Here is a 15,219-nt window from a genome sequence, read left to right as displayed (position 1 = left end):
AATAATTAATTGAATTTTAACACGTGTTAACATAGTAGAGTTTGGTACCGTTGTGTCTCTTAGTTATTTATTTGAATTTGAATCCCCCTTTGATATCTGAATTTGTCGTTTTAATTGATATTATTTTATTTAATATTTTATATTAATAATCCACATATCATATTTTTATTTATTTTGTCTAGCTTAAGTTAAATGATAAAAATTCTAGTAATTAAATATTAGTCTCTATGGGATCGATACTTGGACTCATCATCTATTTACTATAACTTGACCTAGTCTGCTTGCTAGATTTATTCCCAACCGAAATCGTCGGTCAAATTTTTGGCGCCGTTGCCGAGGACTAATTTATTTAATATTGGAATAAATTGCTTTATTGAGACTAGACATTTTTTTCCAAAAAAAAAAAAGATAAAAATCGTTTTTTTCTAATTTATTTGTTTTATTGCGAGGTACTTCAAGATGGATCATCGGGGAGTGTTCACGAATTTTGTCCAACAATACTCAGAACCATTCTATGCTGCTTGGGGGAGATTCAATGATCTGGCAAACAACTTTCGGTTTCATGATTTGTCAAACTACACTCTTATTCAATTTTTCTATTTTGGTTTGGATGAGGCAACAAGAAGTTGGGTAAATTATGGGGCTTTGGCAACTGGTAGTCACTTATTTAATAGAGAATACAACAGTGCGATGCACTTGTTAAATGATATGGCAGATTTCGACTACCACTGGCATTGTGATCCTTCACTGCAGGGTTGGAGTCACCAATATCCTCCACAATTTTGCCCCAATTTGTTAAACCAAGCATTTGAGCAACAAGAAGAGCATAGTGCACATTTAGATGAAATCATGGCCCAGTGGGAGAAGATGGTCAACTCTTTGTGTTTCATCGATGAACAGATTGAGCTCTTAATGCAACCAGTTTCTGAAATCCACCAAGAGAACGAAGCGATTTTTGTCGATCAAATGACCAATCAGGTATGGGTGAATGATGACAAGTCAAACAATAAAGGTTTGGAGAGTGATTCAAATCATGGAGAAATTTCATCTGAATCTGATCTTCCACGAGTATTTGAGCTGAAGGAAGAAGAATTCTATGAGCAATCCCTATGCAAAGATGAGGCAGAAGTGAAGCTGGAGGAAAAATAATTCTTCGAGAAATTCCTATACGAAGATGAGGCAGAAGTGAAGTTGGAGGATGTAGAAGAACACAAGTCGAAGGATTTGAACTCATATATAGTCTTAACATGTATTCCACCAGCAGATTCTTTATTTCCATCAAAGCAAACTCAAGAATATTACATCTTCTACGAGCTTGATCATGGATTAGGTTGTTATTCCCCTGATAATCAGTCTTTGTCGAGTGTTGTTGGAGCGACGAGCGTGCAATGTCAATATCATGCCAAGCTCGAGGGCACATATAATCAAGACCCATATGTAATATTGTATGATATTTACTATGGGCGGAAGCCGCCATTTGATGGATGCTTCTTCGTAGTCAAGCTATAGACAATGAATTTAGCGCTTGCTGGGAGGCAACCCAGTGATTTATTTTATTTCCTGTCATTCCTTTTTTTATATTTTTTTTCATTTGTTAGTTTAATCCTCTGTGATTTTGGTGTGTGTAGGGAATATTGGAATGAAGCAAGATGATTTAGATTGTGGAAAAACTAAACTGTTGAAATAAATGATTTCCAGGACTGAGGAATTCTACCATCCCCATGTTATACTCCATGGATATTAAAGCACACTGCCAAGGAAGTGTTCTCTTACTATTCTACATCCAAATTCTATATTCTTTTTGAATGGCATGACACTTAGGGCAGTGTAAATCTAAAGTGTGGGGGGGATTTGATTTGTGTTTGTTTCACGCCACCACACTTAGCATGTGCTTCAATGTTTAATCCTCGAGCATGAATTTTTTTTTTGCTGGTTATTCTTTGAGAAACTGCACTTGTGATTACATGACACACTAATTGATTTTCTAGATTTTTGATCACTCAAGAGATTGAATCATACCTAGAACTGATTGAGATGAGTTGTACTTGTAGCCGAAAGATTTAAGCACAAATTAGTTTTGTATCATATTTTGAGACATAATCTATGCACTTTAGGTCATACTTATATGAATTAATCGTGAATTGGTAAAAGATGAGCTCATAAAAAATAAAAATAAAAATTTGAAAAAGAAAGAAAGAAAAGAAACAATCTAGAACTTGTCTGATTATCATTCGAGGCGAAAATACGGAGGAGAATGACTTAGGGATGATTTAGGCGATCTTTGGACCGTTTGAGCCTTTCGAGCCTACCCGATGCATCATTTATATCCCTAGTATTCCTGTTGAGCCTAATAAATCGAATGGAGTGTGTCAAAGACATACAATTAGCCCCATTCGTATTCCTTCGAAATCCCACATCAACTACCCAATTTTAGATCATACACTATTCATCTACCTTAATTTTGAGATAAATAAACCCTTTAGCACTTTAAAATTTTCAATAACTCACATGTGCTGATAATTGATAAGAAAAATTGGAGGAGTTTGAAAAAAAAAATCATGAAGAAGGAAAGGGGATTGATGAAAAAATATATATACATAATAAAAAAGAGAGGAAAGAGGAATATTGATGTAGTGATTGAAAAACCTAAAAGGGAATGTTGTTAAGTATTGAAAAAAAAAAAAGACTGAAAGAAAAGAGAAAAATAATGGGGGAAGATGAATGAAAGTTGAAGGAAGATGGGAAAAAAAAATTTGATGGAGGATGATGAAACTTAATAAGGAGGAAGATAAGAGATGAAGGAATGCACTGAAAGAATAATTGTTTATTTTCTTTCATTTTGATCTCCCAACCTTTATTGTAGCCGTGAGCCGTAGCCTAATGTTATAAGCTTGAAAAGAACTATTGATTGGGTCATATTCCTCCAAGATTTAGTGGAGAAAGGTATTGTGGGGACCCGGACGCTAATTCAAGTCTTAATCATTATTAAGGTCAAATATAACAATTAAGAAAAGTGGGACTAAATTTTTTTTTTTCTTTTTAAATATAAGTGCGGAAACGTAATGTAAATCTATTTAATATACATGTCAGTGTAAAAGTACAAATCATGTACTACAAGTCTCTATCTCAACTAGGTTCAACAATTATACATCCAGTGCTGAATCCTATTTTGCTTCTGGGCCCGGATCTCCACGCTAACTATAATCTCTTATCCTCTTCCTGATCCTGATCCTGTCCCACCTGTTGTCATGCACACATACAAACAAGACAACAGCCGGATAACTCCGGTGAGAATTACATTCTCAGTATAAATCATGTATACATGCAATCATATAACATGTATAAAAGCATGAATTAGATATTCATAACATGTATCAAATCAGAAATGTAAATCAACACAAACTCTGAATATAACATGTATCAAATACGACACATGAATCAACACAAACTCTGAATCACACTCAGTGACTCATGGACTCTAACTCGGCTCGTCCTAATCTGGGGATCCCGATCGGAATAAGAACATACACCCACCTACACTCCCGATCGGGGTGGTGGCATGTTCTTATTCACGGACTTTGGCCCTTTTCATATCGAACACCAGTAATAGAAGAAACTCCAATTCTATCCACTCCGATATAGCCAAACATTCGGCGTTTTGGCGAATCAGCCACAGACTGGGCCTATCGACCCTGGAGTCCATATCGAACATCAGTAATAGAAGAAACTCCAATTCTATCCACTTCGATATAGCCAAACCTCGGTGACAATGTGCAATGGGCCAGTGACGATTCCATCACAATCAGACACCTCTGTCACGAGATCAAATGTATACGACTAGGCACATCCGCCTATGACTCAATACATACATTGTCTATAAATCCATAGACCAAAGATATCAATCACATTCAATTGCAAATAACAATGCAATAGCATAAAGTATGTGATTTTGGGAAACTCAAGTCGAATCCACCTCGAGTTGTGCAATTCCGCATCAACATCAATTTATACCTTTCGTTTTGTTCTGTCGATCGGACTCTGTCAAAGTCTCGAACTCACTGCCTATCAATATCAATCTAGCAACAACAATATCAATACACTGTATCAATGTATAACTCAAATCAAGACCTGTTCTGATCGATACTCAACTCAAAACATATTCTGATCAATGTCACGATCGAACGATATAATCATAATAAATACTGAATCTGATCGATACCGATCTACTGATGTTTCAACGGCATTGTAATACAGTCTTGATAGCCCCGTCAATATCAACATCACAGATATAATACCAGAACTTATAATTAATATCAATACACTCATCATCTCAATAATAAAAGATTATAATCTCAAATCTATACATATCTCGATCATATCAATTCTGAAAATCATAACAATTACATAAACAGTATGCTCTTCGATCTGACTTCAATTATATACTGAGCAGTATATCCAGGACACAATATATCAGTCAAATCATAATTCCCCCAATATCATAATTTCAAATGATACCAGAATTCAATAAAACTTACGTCCTGTTGTAGCTGTTGTCGCTAGGAACTCGGTACTGAAGTCAGATTACAAATCAGACGGACGGATTCCACAAAATCCTAAATTGAAACCAAATTGAAGTTTGAGGGATTTCTGAAGTTTTCTCGATTATCTTTTCTCAGGAAACGAAGCTGATATATATATATATATATATATATATATATATATATATATATACGTGTTGCATGAGAGGCTAGGTGGCTCATTCTTTGCAAAACACGTCTCGCCGCGGGTGCGCTAACCTTTCGACCGCGGGTGCGCTGAGTGTACTGGATTACTTCCACAAACTCAGAAAGAACGACCGCGAGTGCGCTGGCTTTTGGACCGCGGGTGCACTAACCTTACTGCCCCAACACCGGGGGTGCGGTAGCAATTCTGGTGCCGGTGCGGTGTCTCTTCGCCACTAAACTCAAATTGCAACGTCGTTTTTTCATGTCTGTTCTTCCATTCCCTTATTCATAATACATGATAACACAAAAGTATTAAGCTAAAATCTTGGACATTACATTTTTCCTCCCCTAAGATGCGATTTCGTCCCCGAAATCACAGGCAATCAATTCGTATATCACAGGTAATCATATCAGACACCAAATCTGATAGAAGAAGGAGATATATATATACAGAAGCTAAAAGAAAACTTACTCCACTGGAACAATTCTAGAATCTTTATTTCATTCCAGATTCTGTCTTCTAAATAGCTTCCTAGATGTCCTAACCATTCCTTGGAACTTCCAACAACGGAATAGTCTTCATTCTGAATCATCTTTCTTCTGCTAATTCTGATTCCAAATCTAAAACAATAATTCAAGAAGTATAATATCATAATACAATTTGAAATAATTCTGATAGAATCGATCTTAGAATACTGGCTATACAACATCCGTATATACCCATCAATAGCTCATAACAAACCAACATCGTCATCCGCCATCAAATCTGTTTAGGCTAAATCAATTCAATATTCAGTCTCCTATTTTAAATATCATTAGTCGTCATCTGATGTTGGCATATTGAATCTGTCTATTCTGAGTTGTCTTCATTTTCTTTCGAACCAGTTTCGCTTTCCCTATCATATCTCTGATCATGTCAGGTCCAAACTCAGGAACCTCAGAGATATTATCCCCAATCAAGAGGAGATCCATGTTTCTTACCGTACAACGTCTCAAATGGTGCCACCTCTATACTCGTCTGATAGTCGTGGTCGTACAAAACTCACCACATGGCAATGAATCCTGCCAATTAGTGCTAAAATCAAGCACTACCGCTCTACTCATATCTACCAGTGTCTGGATAGTCTACTTCCGACTATCCATCAGTCCGTGGATGATATATGGTATTCAGATGTAACTTCGTACCCAACTCTTGCTGTACACTCTGTCAAATATGCAAAGTCAATCGAAGTCACAATCTACTATAATCAACTTTTGGCATTCTGTAAATTCTGATCACTTTTCTGACAGAAATCTCAGTAATCTAGTCGTATATGTACGTCTTTCATGCACGAAATAAAACTTGCAGACTTCATCAGTCTGTCACTCTTACTCAAATCGATACTTCATCTCGGAAGTATTGCAATAGCTTCACCACGATATCCCTGGAAATGTGCTCCAATTTCCATTCAGGAATCGATAAGCTACATAACCAATCTCCTGGTTTCATTCTTTCCGTCTGTATATGTCAACAATTCAGACATTTCAATATAGACTCTATCATATCTGATCTCATCTGTTTCTATTAAAACTGTCTTTTCAAATTATCATACATTTTCCTACCATCAGGATAGATGCTGAATCAATTACGGTACACATATAACAACACCTGTCGTTTCAAATCCGAAACATCTGGCACAACAGATCGGTTATTCACATACAATACCGTATCACATACCTGACATTCTGATTGATACCCCTTCTCTGACTATCGATATCAAACCCTGAACATTCTGATCAACTTTATGAATTGCTTTAATTCTGAAAATCCGTTCTGATTCGGCCGGTACAATATCAAATGTCAATGGTTTACAATCTGTCCCAATTATTCATTCAGAACAACCGAAATTTCAAATCAAATTCATAATATCAGTCATAGATAATAGCCTGCTAAACTCATAGAACTGCAAATATCTGACAATAACATCAATCCCGGCCAACTGATCACAGCCTCACTGTACTCAGCTCAACAGATATATCGTCTTCAGATATCACATACTCTGAATACAATCTGTCTCAGGCAAGATTCACATCTCAACAGTTATGTATAAAATATCTCAATCCTCAGAATATTCAATACAATTCTCCGATATTCAACAAAATCAGTCGTATTTTTCAAATATATCAGAATATCACCGTTAACACAAGCATAGAATCATCAAAATATTTCTGAATACAGAGTTTATCAACTTTCAAACATAGCTGATATATCATCAAAGAGAACTACTCAATCAGATGTAACTCTCGGTCAGTAATCTTCAAACTGATTTTTCAACTCTTTCAGTTCTATCGGTACCATTCTGTACAAAGTTCTAAAGAAAAAAAACTGTACCTGGTATCAAGTCAAGGCAGATATCAATCTCCCTAACTGAAGGCAAATCCGAAATATCATCTGGAAACAATAGCAACACTCATGCCATTGGCAAATCAGCCACACATAAATTCTATTTTAGTAAATCAACTGAATCAATAAGGAGTCCCTCCATTCCTTCTGATAATCTTCGAGTCATAAAGAATACGGGTATCAAAGGAATTCTAAATCCAGAATCCTTACCATATAATGTTCATCCTTCGGCCATGTCAGGTCCGAATCTTACCATCTTCTGGGATCAGTCTGTAATAGCTCTGTACTTGGTCAGCATATCATTATTCAAAATGTAGTCACAATCAGACAATACAAGTACACATCAGCTAATTCGATTTCATTCTCATCTTACTGCAGTATACGATGTCTCACAGAATTCACTGATATAAATACTCTTTCCAAAAGGTAAAGAGATAACAACTACCGCAGATACAGACTCAACAGATAAAGCATACATCAATGCAATTCATTCAGAAATCATGTATAAGATGTATGAGAATCTCCCAATACATATGCAACAAAATCATAAAAGAACAGATACATGTTACTACATCATCAAGTGCATCCTGGATCTGTTCCTCGGTCACTACCATCAGACGCTTCTGCTCCCGGGAATCTTCGAGAACCTCTCTGTGGACATACTTTTGCAAAATGTCCGGATCGTTTGCAGATATGGCAACTACCAAATACTCCTTTCCATTGCTCAATGGGATGTCTCCCTCCGCAAGTGCTGCAATACACTCCGGTATAACTCTGACTCGAACTACTGGAGCTAGAAAGACTGCTGCCTAACTTCTTAAACTTCTTCTTTCGAGCTTTCAAATAGTCTTTCTTTTCACCACTACTACTACCAGTCTCAGGTCCAAGAGGTGGTTGCTGTGGTCTCGATTCTAGAGGCACAAACGAAGCTCCTTTCTGTCTTGTCAGACTGGCTTCGGCTCTCTTGGCCCTACTCAAAGCATCAACAAAACTATAGGGTCGGCCTGTATTTACTAATGTCAATATCTCAGGATTCAATCCCTTAACAAACTGATCAAACACAGCTTCATCATTCCCAGCCACGTGAGGAACAAAACGTAGCAAGGTAGAAAATTGAGCAACATATTCTTCAATGCTTAGCTGACCCTATTTCAAATTTTCAAACTCCGTTTTCTTATCCTCTCGGTACGAACTTGGAAAAATCTTCGATAGAACTCAATTTTGAAGATCTTCCACGTAATCACCGTACCACATTGTTCCAAGGCTTCTTTGGTTGCAATCCACCAACTCCTTGCGACTTCTTGTAACTGATGTCCAATCAGTTTAACTCTACATTCATCCGAGTATTCAAGTGAATCAAACAATATCTCTATATCATCCAGCCAATTCTCACGATTCTCAGACGTCTCAGTACCATTCAGAATCGGCGGTTGAAACAACTGAAACCTCTTCAACTGTATTTCCATCGTAGTTTCTGACACATCCATCTGATCAATCAAGATATGTCCCTGGTTCTGGGATTCTTCGAGGAGCTAATCTGATTATCATAAGGGTTAGTAACCAGATACAACAACCTGTTTCAAATTTCAGTCCTCCTCTGATCATCTTACAGCTGATCAAGAGTCGGTTCTGATCCAACCTCAATAATACAGATTACTATATCAAATCAGATAAATCAAGTAACATGTATCAACAAAGCAGTAAATCATGCTAGCAATCACATGCAAGGAAAGAAAATTCATTCTACCCCGCTCACTAGCCTCTATCTTAGTCTCAATCTAATGAATCTATCGCTCTGATACCACCTGTTGTGGGGACCCGGACGCTAATTCAAGTCTTAATCATTATTAAGGTCAAATATAACAATTAAGAAAAGTGGGACTAAAATTTTTTTTTTCTTTTTAAATATAAGTGCGGAAACGTAATGTAAATCTATTTAATATACATGTCAGTGTAAAAGTACAAATCATGTACTACAAGTCTCTATCTCAACTAGGTTCAACAATTATACATCCAGTGCTGAATCCTATTTTGCTTCTGGGCCCGGATCTCCACGCTAACTATAATCTCTTATCCTCTTCCTGATCCTGATCCTGTCCCACCTGTTGTCATGCACACATACAAACAAGACAACAGCCGGATAACTCCGGTGAGAATTACATTCTCAGTATAAATCATGTATACATGCAATCATATAACATGTATAAAAGCATGAATTAGATATTCATAACATGTATCAAATCAGAAATGTAAATCAACACAAACTCTGAATATAACATGTATCAAATACGACACATGAATCAACACAAACTCTGAATCACACTCAGTGACTCATGGACTCTAACTCGGCTCGTCCTAATCTGGGGATCCCGATCGGAATAAGAACATACACCCACCTACACTCCCGATCGGGGTGGTGGCATGTTCTTATTCACGGACTTTGGCCCTTTTCATATCGAACACCAGTAATAGAAGAAACTCCAATTCTATCCACTCCGATATAGCCAAACATTCGGCGTTTTGGCGAATCAGCCACAGACTGGGCCTATCGACCCTGGAGTCCATATCGAACATCAGTAATAGAAGAAACTCCAATTCTATCCACTTCGATATAGCCAAACCTCGGTGACAATGTGCAATGGGCCAGTGACGATTCCATCACAATCAGACACCTCTGTCACGAGATCAAATGTATACGACTAGGCACATCCGCCTATGACTCAATACATACATTGTCTATAAATCCATAGACCAAAGATATCAATCACATTCAATTGCAAATAACAATGCAATAGCATAAAGTATGTGATTTTGGGAAACTCAAGTCGAATCCAACTCGAGTTGTGCAATCCCGCATCAACATCAATTTATACATTTCGTTTCGTTCTGTCGATCGGACTCTGTCGAAGTCTCGAACTCACTGCCTATCAATATCAATCTGGCAACAACAATATCAATACACTGTATCAATGTATAACTCAAATCAAGACCTGTTCTGATCGATACTCAACTCAAAACATATTCTGATCAATGTCACGATGGAACGATACAATCATAATCAATACTGAATTTGATCGATACCGATCTACTGATGTTTCAACGGCATAGTAAAACAGTCTTGATAGCCCCGTCAATATCAACATCACAGATATAATACCAGAACTCATAATTAATATCAATACACTCATCATCTCAATAGTAACAGATTATAATCTCAAATCTGTACATATCTCGATCATATCAATTCTGAAAATCATAACAATTACATAAACAGTATGTTCTTCGATCTGACTTCAATTATATACTGAGCAGTATATCCAGGACACAATATATCAGTCAAATCATAATTCTCCCAATATCATAATTTCAAATGATACCAGAATTCAATAAAACTTACGTCCTGTTGTAGCTGTCGTCGCTAGGAACTCGGTACTGAAGTCAGATTACAAATCAGACGGACGGATTCCACAAAATCCTAAATTGAAACCAAAGTGAAGTTTGAGGGATTTCTGAAGGTTTCTCGATTATCTTTTCTCAGGAAACGAAGCTGATATATATATATACATGTTGCATGAGAGGCTAGGTGGCTCATTCTTTGCAAAACACGTCTCGCCGCGGATGCGCTAACCTTTGGACCGCGGGTGTGCTGAGTGTACTGGATTACTTCCACAAATTCAGAAAGAACGACTGCGGGTGCGCTGGCTTTTGGACCGCGAGTGCACTAACCTTACTGCCCCAACACCGGGGGTGCGGTAGCAATTCTGGCGCGGGTGCGGTGTCTCTTCGCCACTAAACTCAAATTGCAACGTCGTTTTTCCATGTCTGTTCTTCCATTCCCTTATTCATAATACATGATAACTCAAAATTATTAAGCTAAAATCTCGGACATTACAGGTATGAAAGACAAACTTATGGAGAGTTTCTTAAAAAAAAAAAATTCAGAAAATATGAGCACCCCTTGTACTAAAACACCTTTGAGGAATATGAGTTTTGACTTCCACACTACACACGTCTCATTATCTTGATCTTTTCTAGTGAATGCTTGAGTTTTGAAGTTGCAACGAAAGTGAATTTTATGATCTTCGAAGTGTGATCTTTTGATTGAGTGTGACGGAATTTGGTAGGTTGAAAAGTTTTGATTGTGTCATTTTTGTGGTGAATCATTGAATATTCCTCGGTTATGTTTTTATTCTTTGATTTGTTCGAAACGAACAAAGGCTAAGTGTGGGGAGATTGATAAGCCCAAATCTTATAAAGATTTTAGGGATTCTATTTTATAATATTTGTGCTTATCTAGAATTATTATCCCTAATTTTGTGCTTATCTTAATTAAGTTTATAATGATTGTAGATTTGAATATAAGAGGAAAAAATGCATAATTTGGGAGATAATATGATTTTGCAAGACTTCAAAGGCAACAAAATACCAAGAGAAAGGAAATAAAATATTCTTATATTTTATTCCTTGATAATGTTGAAATTTTGGAAGAAAATCTGTGCAGATATTGAGAAAGGAAGACTCAAAATTGAAAAATAAAATATTATCTACAATTTTAAACATGAGAAGAGCTTCAAAGATTTAAAGGATGAGGCCCATGAAGAATTATAAAAGGTAGAGTACGTGAGCAGAAAAGGGAGGCGCACAAAAGAGAAAAAATCAGCGTGGAAGAGAGAGGCAGAGAAGCAAGGAGGAAGAGAGAGGCAGAAGCGTACAGAGACGTGAACAGTGAGAGAAAAGAAGAGAGAGGTAGAGGAGAGAGAAGAAAGAAAAGAGAGCGGAAGTGAATAGAAAGGAGGAGATCCGTAACAGCAGAGGAGAGAGGCAGAGGAGAGAAGATGGAAGTGCAGAACATAAGACTACACGGAAGACAACACCAGGGAGGAAGACAGAGGCAAAAGCTGAAGGAATTCCTCATCACACACCACAAATCACTGAGAATTCCTTTCACTCATTCTTAATTTTGTTTTCATTCTATGAACTTAAATATGTGTTTTCACTTCTTTTTTGAATTCATGAAATAATTTCTTTGGGATAAGACCACAATAGGGCCAAACAATATTTTGTTTGATATTTGGTTTATTTTCAATATATTATTTTTCTTGATTTTAATTATTGATTGATGTTAGTTTAATATTTCTTGTTAATAGCCTGATCAACTATTTACATGTCTGTTGATTAATCACGAATCGGAAGATGATTGATTAAATATAGCAACAAAGACGTCATCAACACATGGTTAAACTGACTAGAAATAGTATTCGGTTTCAGTGTGCAGTTTTAGGTAAAAACTGAAATTCCACGAAAATTTAATGCATTTAGATCTAATTAAATTTAATTAGAAAAAATTGGACTGTTAGTTTTAAACAGGTTTATTAACTCGAGAAATCATTTAATAAATAAATTCGGGGATTTCAGCGTGATTGTCAAGAATTAAATAATTAATTGAATTTTAACACGTGTTAACATAGTAGAGTTTGGTACTGTTGTATGTCTTAATTATTTATTTGAATTTGAATCCCCCCTTGATATCTGAATACGTCGTTTTAATTGATATTATTTTATTTAATATTTTAGATTAATAATCCACGTATCATATTTTTATTTATTTTGTCTAGCTTAAGTTAAGTGATAAAAATTCTATTAATTAAATATTAGTCTCTGTGGGATCGATACTTGGACTCATCATCCATTTACTATAACTTGACCTACTCCGCTTGCTAGATTTATTTTCAACCGAAATCATCGGTCAATATTCCGAGAAACGGCAACGGAATCCCGTTTCAAGCAAGGTAATCTACGCTCATCTTTCTTATAGCTACACACCAAACTAGAGGTTGACTTGAACACAAAAGTTGTATCTTTTGTTGCATATATAAGGTACATACCGTTCGTCGTCCCAAAATATTGCCGGAACTAACATTTCCATGATGCCGGAGTACCTTAGTTATCCATACGACGATATTTAAATCTGTTATTGATCGGTTAGGAATTTGAAAAAACTTTCAACATAAGAATTAAAGATCTTGCAAAGTTACATATTCTGGAAAAAATCCAGCCGGGCGTGGCCGCCGGAAGGCCAGTCACGCGCCGGAACCATCAGCGCGTGTAACGCACGCGCCGCCGTATCGCTGGAATTCCGGTGGCCGAACCTTCCTGGTGATATTTCCGACTTTTTGGCCAACTTTCGTAATGTTTAGATATATCTTCTAATTAATATGAATTTTGCAAACTTAAATAAAAATCAACCGGATTAAATTTTGAACAGAAAATAATCTGGAAATGATCAGCTATTTATTTAAACTCTAACATATAAATATCATTCATAATATATTTTTAGGACTTGCTTCAACAAATTCGGATTATTAATCAAGCCTAAACTGTAAGTTATCAGGTGAGGAAATTACTATTCATTATTCTATTAAAGCCTTTGGCATTTGGTCTGGAAATTTCAATGGCATTTATTTAATGTTCAAATATCATCTACAATTCATTTCGATTACTGATATATTTTCTTGCATATTTATGAATGGATTGATATACCATTAATGAATGGAGTCATGGACAACGGATTTCGGTCTGGAAATTGAGTCCACTGGACAACGTGGCTTCGGCCCGGAAAATGAGTCCAATGAACAACGGGTCAAAAGTCCCGGGTATATGGTTCATCTGAAAAACGCGCACCGAATACTTCGGTCCGGAGAATGGTTCACCCGGCTCGTAAAAAGTGCTCAATTAGAGCCACCAATGTTAATTTATGAAATTTTCTTTTATCTATTATTCCATTGCATAGCATTCATAACATCTAAATTGTTGTGCCTATTACTTCATGCATAATTTTAATGAAGCGCTATTTTAATTTATTTAAAAGCCATATACTAATTTAAACTCACTAAGTCCTCAAAGACTTAACCATCTGTTTCTTTTCGTCTATTGTAATTTCCAGACATAGGAACCCCAGAATTGGAACATGAGGAAAATAACTGAAGCTGAAATAAGAGCATTTGAAAGTCGTGATGATCTGTTTATAAATAACTGTTAAACTTCCGCTGTAAAATAATTGTACATATTTAAAATAAGAATGTAAATATTTGTGTATAATCTTTTAATGATAGTAGAAAATATTTAAATTTTTATCTACAATATTTTTAATAATAATGGTAAAAATAAAGATAGCAATTCATTAAATAAATATTGTAGAAAATGTGGCACTCAGTAAGGGAATAATTATGAACCGGGCGTCACATAATTTTGGTATCAATAGTAATTTACCGATATCGTATTCATTATCGAAATTTGGGTACGGTATCGACATCCAATATTTCAATACCGTATTTTCGGTACGATATACGATTTTTTTTGTTAAACTCGGCATACCATACCGAACAACCCCTGCTTACAGGATTGAAGTTTAATATTCAACCTAGTGCAATACTTGGAACTTATCGTTAATGAAATTCATAGGAGGTTTAAATATTACAAACCCAGCATGAATTCTATTTTGAGTCATACGTATACCGACTCGATTAATTTTAATCTTGAATTTGAATATGTAAATATATTTTTTTTTACGCGAAACTAATTAATTTTGGTATCAAAGTCCATTTTTCAGTGAAAATTAATCCATGTTTAGAACCTATATCATGTTTAATTAAAATAAAAAAAAAATATTATCGTAATAACTGAAGTACATTATCTTAATCAAATTTAACTGCAAGATTTGTGGCAATCCCATGTTAAAATCACTACATCACTCTCAGCACACACAAAAAAATGATTATCATAAAAATATCATTAACTTAAAAAAAAATTAAAAATATCATATGTAAATCGTTATTCTAATTAATTTTTAGAAATTTTTATAAAAATCATCTCTAAAGTTTTTAATTTCTATAAATTTTTACACAAAAAATAGTTAACATCAAAACATTTTAATATGAACAGGTGACCGAAGCAAACGTATTATGTGTGTAATGAAATTTAAATATCATGATTTATATATGCATAATAATTATTAAAAATATGCGATTTGATTATGATAATTTACCAAAAAAAAAAGATGAAGTTAAATTATTTTTTAATCACGAAGTAAAAGTTGTACCTTGGTGATGATAA

The sequence above is a fragment of the Primulina tabacum genome, chromosome 1 (assembly GCF_025594145.1).
Source record: "Primulina tabacum isolate GXHZ01 chromosome 1, ASM2559414v2, whole genome shotgun sequence".
NCBI classification, from domain to species: Eukaryota; Viridiplantae; Streptophyta; class Magnoliopsida; order Lamiales; family Gesneriaceae; genus Primulina; species Primulina tabacum.
This window is presented reverse-complemented; position numbering follows the sequence as displayed.